Below are 6,000 nucleotides of genomic sequence, written 5' to 3'. Positions count from 1 at the left end.
AAACCAGTTTTACTGTTTCCGAAACAACGGATTATTTTGAAAGGGGAAGGGAAACGCGCCAAAATACACGTTTTTAATGAGGAGGTTCACTATTTGTCCACTAGAGTGCAGTGCTGCATGGGTGGAGATATCTTTCTTGATTTCAGAAAGTTGTAATGTGTAAACAGTAAATAGAAAGATCGGGTTGCAAGATTTTTTAAGGACAGTTACAAGATTCTTGCAAATGACAACTCTCTTTACGTTATGCAGGGCCACTAAATTCAAAATTTCATTAGGTGATTAGGGTTAAGAATTAGATTGTTGGGCTCTTCGACATCTATGGCCATGTTAGCTCGTCACGTATGAGGGATGATGTTCCTTTGCGATTACATTACACTGGAAAAATTTTTTTGTAGTTTGATTGCCAAATATCAATGTAAAATCATTTACTCTTTATTTTGTGTCTTAGATTAAATTGCAAAATTTGCTGGTTTTTCTTGACAAATTTACAGTAAGTTTATAAGCATTGATAAAAATGTAATTTTACACCTTTTCATATTAGTAATTTTATTTTAAGGTGTAAATTGATTTACATAGAGGTTTGGCAAATAGATTGCCAGTATTTTTTTGTAAACTTATCTATGAAATTTTTTACAGTGTAGGAAGGAAGAAAGCGGCCTGAGCCCTTATGTTACATACCATCCCGGCATTTGCCTCGTGTGAATGAGGAAAACACCAAGAAAACTTCACTAAGGATGCCTGGCCTGAAAAAAAAAAACTTTTACACTTTTTCGAGCTATTCCAAATTTGAGGACACTCTGTTAGTCACTCTACGGATATGTAAGTTTAAAAGTATTTTCATTGAATTTAGCACTCTCAAAGTAGTGCAAAAAGTGCAAATTAGAAATGTAGCCCTTTCTAAGCGCAAAAACAATTTTACTATAGGCACAAATAATAGACCAACCTGGGTGCGCAAATGCTTCCTTTCGGAGCTATAGACTGCCGAAAACAAGAAAAATGAAATTTAGATGTCCATAGCTCCGAAACTATGGGATCTACCGTAGTCGGGTCAAGAGTTCACTTATGAACTAATATGTGGTATGCTGTATCTAAAAATACATGTTTCAGAATTCTAAAGTACAATTTTTATAGTGGCAGTTTGGCTATGGACATATAATTTGAAGTACTCACCAATTAGCTCTATAAAAATTGTTGCGAAAGTACCGCAGGATTCTGAAACTTGGATATTTAGATAGGGCACATACTAGTTCCTAAGTGAAGTCTTAACCCGACTACGTTAGGTCACATAGTATTGGAGCTATGGACCTTTAAAGTTCATTTTTTCTTGTTTTCGGCAGCCTATAACTCCGAAAGGGAGTATTTGTGCACCCAAGTTGGCCTATACTTTTTGTCTTATCTTGGTGTCAGAAATCATTTCCCAAACGTTGTCGGTGTTGTTTCGAAACACCCTGTATGTTTGTATTTACAAACAACACCATGTGCGTTTTACTACAAACTACTACAGTGACAAACGACAAGACCACTAGCTCCACCACAGGACCACCAGCGCCAACACCACATTAAAGCAGGTATAAAACCGAGAGAACCATTACTATAAACATTAGTCTTTGGCTAGTTAAGAGTCTTCATCCCGGCGAAATTAAAATACTGCAAATTTTACAGTAATTATGTGATATCTTCAAATAGATAAAAGATAATTGAAATATGGAACAAGAGCGCCCTAGACAATATTATTTTGCGTGAGGTACCGTTATCACAAGTCACCTTAGTGACTTTCCGTTTTCAGCTGTTTACAAACGCGAAAATAAATGCCGATTTTCAAAATGGCTCGAAATCGAAAGCAGATAAGTGAGTCGTGATAACGGTTTCTCATGTAAAATAATATTGTCTAGGGCGCTTTTATTCCACATTTCGATTATCTTTTATCTATTTGAAGATATCACATAATTACTGTAAAATTAGCGGTATTTTAATTTCGCCAGAATAGTTAGCTTAAAACTCTATGGAATTTTTAACCTCAGTCACGCAGCTTACCTAAGCTTTGTGGCTTTTTAACCCCTTTCTGCTCGCTTTGAGCATAAAAATTTTAAATTTATTTAGTTTGCACAAAACTCTATAAAAATCTTTTCTTTTTTTATTTGCTCGGGCTTTAAAATACAATATTTTACACGAATATTAAAAGATTTTACATCATAATAATTTTTGTAACATACTGTTTAATTATAAAAAGTAATGATAAAAGCATCCAAAGTATAATTTGCTCTGGTTAGTGTAAAGGGACAAGTTTTGCCGATAGATGTCACTACAGTCTTCCTATCTCTCCCATTTATTTTTTATCTTTTACGAAAATTTACAATTTCTTTTATAAATTTCAACGTAGAGACTTGAAATTTTTAGAGAAGGAACTTCATAAGCTATTAAAGGGAACAATCCGTGCCGATTTTTTATTTAGAATTTTCTTCATTGTTGAAACAGCTTCATTGTTAAAGATTTGGATATCCATTTCAACACTCAAACCATTTCAACAATGGAGAAAATTCTAAATAAAAAAAATCGGCACGGATTATTGCCCTCGATAGATTATGAAGTTTCTTTTCGAAAAATTTGAAGTCTGTAGGTTGAAATTTGTAAGAGAAATCGTGAATTTTCGTTAAAGATTAAAAAAAAAAAAATATGGGAGATACGAAGACTGTAGTGCCATCTATCGGCAAAACTTGTCCCTTTAAACCAACCTTAAGCAAAACTTGACAATATTTACACTGATGTTAACGATGGCAACATGAAATAATTATGGAATGTTATCATGTCGATTTTTTAAAATTAGAATGTTCTTGCTAAATTTAATAAGGATTTGTAATCATGTTTCTTCCAGACGTTTTTTTTTCCATATCTATGACCAAAAGAATATATCTATGATATAATAATAAATATAATAGTACCAGCAGTGCCCCCCAGAATACTAATTGTGCCCCCCCCGGAACACATTTTCTGAAAGAACGGCTGTTTGTAATTCTATTTATTTGGCTACATACTGGTATTGACTGACGTGGTCCATTGTTTAGTGAGAATCGCCATGTTGGATTTACAAGAAGTTTATTGTTGTTATTATTATCGTAAACGGATAACCATAAGGGCTTCACTTGAGACTCTGGTGAGTTGCTTGACTTACAACTGTTTTGAAGTCTGTTCTTGTCTTGAGAAGAAGAAAATACAATGGCACTGTGGTGCTAGGGTAACAGAGGAAGGGGCCGGAGAAAGGGCAAAGGACTCTTTGATACTTCTGTAAGTGTCTCTTACATCTTGGCTGGTGGTTAAGACTATGCGACCTCCTTAATTGTGTTTCCATCTCGTGTCCAGAAGATGACAGAAACGAAGATTACCCCATCTCTGATGGGGTGGATGTCACTTCCAGAGGATCTTCCGTAACCAGTAGGACATAATTTCTCCCTTCTCTTGTACTTTGTAATCCCTTTCCCTCCCCATCTTTGTTGGTGTCCGCCTTCCTCCTCCCTCCCCCGCCTTTTGTCTTCCCGCTCGTCTTCCTCATATAGAACAAACTCCTTTGAGGTATTCATATTTCGAACTTAGAAGAAGGTTGGCAAACAGATGTTGATGTGTGAAAATTTCTGTGCACACGGGAAGTTTAAGCTGCTCCTTCTACATCGTCTTAGAGTATTACACTCCTTTTCCAACAAGATCTTTCACCGTGTCTGGTGCAAACGGTGGTTAGCTTCTGGAAGACATTTTTTCTTTTTCTGAAATCAAGCCTTGTGCAGAACGGTCTTCCTTCTCTTCGTTCCTCTTAATGCTAGTGTAGCACCAAGATTTTCAACAACCGAGTCTCACGAAATTAACTTCGGTTAATCTTGAATTGTCTCCAAAGTGTCTACAACCGCTGCTGTCTTTCGGCAAACAAACATAATGGAACAGACATTGTGAAATATGACCTATACACACGAGCTCTCAAAGTAATCTCTGTTCTATCTCCAGGACAGATACTGCTGGAAGAGAAAGAGCACCAGTTTCATCCCAAGAGGACGACGAAATGCATTACAACAGGAGACGCAAAATTTAAAGTAATGCAAAGCAGACTCGCTAGATATGCGTACGTCAGCTAATCACTATTCAACTATCACCTTTCCGTGTTGGTAAATTTACTTAAAAGGCGGAGCTTACTTTAAGCACTTAAAAAAAAAAAAAAAAAATCAGGTTAGCATACATTGTAACTGGTGGACCTCAAACTCTCAATGGTTGATTACAGTTTGATCTCACTTTCCACGATTCAGGGCCGTAACTTGTGGGGGAGAAGCTCCCCGCAGTTCGAAAGGGGCCATTTTAAGAGAAAATTTTCTTATTCCATTTACTATACGAACATAAAATTATAAATCAAGCATCAAATATGTTCACTACATTGCATAAACAAAACAGCACACAAAAGGAAAATAAAACAAAAAATGAGTCGTGGTCCCAGTTCAGTAAAATATGTCTACTATTAGGGGCCCTAGAAATAATATTTATTCGTATGGCTTTGAGAATTGTCAATATTATCCCTTTAATTAATCTGTCATGTATGGAATGGGCCCAGAGGCGTAACTAACGGTCCTGCAGACCTTGCCATGCAGGAGGGCCCACTTGCTCCAGGGGGCTAATAAAGAGTAAGAGAAAGATGGAAAGAGGGGACCCAAGAATTAGAAAAACAACTTTTCCTAGGGGTCCAAATACGCGTATTGATGCTTCCCCCCGAAAAAATCTAAGTTACGGCGCTGCCACGATTTAATCTTTGAAACCAAATATAAATAATATCCTCCTATCCTTATAGTCTTACATAGAACATTTTGTGTCTGTGTGTGTGTGTGTGTGTGTAACGTTTTCGCCCTTAATGAAGAATTTCAGGTTTGATTCCCAATGAGAATGGTAATTGGACAATTTTCAGTTGTTGAGATCCTTCGTGGCTACGCGGTTTACATACGAGCCTTTGGCGTGGGAGACCCGGGTTCGATTCCCGGTGGGAGCTCATGTGGTTCGGATTCCACGTTAATCAGTTGGTCCCGTCTTATATAGCCTTGTTGCTGAAAGTGACGTTAAACTCAAAATCAACTCAACTCAACTCAATTTTCGGCTGTTATGTCTGATAATGTGGACTAGTACAATATTTAACATCACAAACTTTAATAAGTTTTCTCAGATAGATAGATATAGATAGATATAAATATAGATATAGATATAGGTATAGATATATACTCATACAAATCAGAAACTCTAATATTTACTCCCGCGTATAATCTGGAAACATGCCTAACGCCATGAAATGGAGTTTTCCCTATACCACTGTGTAGAATGTGTTCATTGCGACGGAGGACATTGAATGTAAGTGGCTGTAGACATCATTCAAAGAAATTTCTGTCACTGAGTGGTGCATTTACATATGGGAGATGTTCGTTTTATTCAAACTTCAAGGTAAGATCAGCCTCATCACATTCGGCGAAACATAGCCTATAATTCCAACTACAGGGCAGGAGACAATAGTCCAAGATCGCCACACTTATTACCGTTAGACCTTTATCACTGATATTTCCTTATCCTAGATCGGTAGATATATCGCCATTGAGTTTCTATTTCTGGAGTTTCCGAAACCTCAGATATTCACCACATTTTTCACCGTTAGATGTTTATCCCTAACGTTTCTTCAATAACAGATCACCACGTTTATTGCCGTTAATCTTCTATCTCTGAAGCTAATCAAGTCTTATTATTATCATATTTTATCGTTGTTAAATCTTTGTTCCAGAGATTTTCTTATCCTAGGTTTCTAAATTTATTGTCGGTAGGCGTTTATTTCTGGGGCCTTTGACAGGGTCGTAACTTGTGGGGGCATCGGACAACTGCCCCCGAGGGAAGCTCCCAGCCTTTAGAGCAGCGTTTCCGAACCTTTTTCAACTTGCGGCACACTAAAGGTTTAACTTGAATTCTCGCGGCACACTCATATAGATATTATTATTA

This window comes from Thermobia domestica, chromosome 18 (genome assembly GCF_964235325.1).
Source record: "Thermobia domestica chromosome 18, izTheDome1.hap1.1, whole genome shotgun sequence".
Lineage (NCBI taxonomy): Eukaryota > Metazoa > Arthropoda > Insecta > Zygentoma > Lepismatidae > Thermobia > Thermobia domestica.
Note: the sequence above shows the minus strand (reverse complement) of the source record.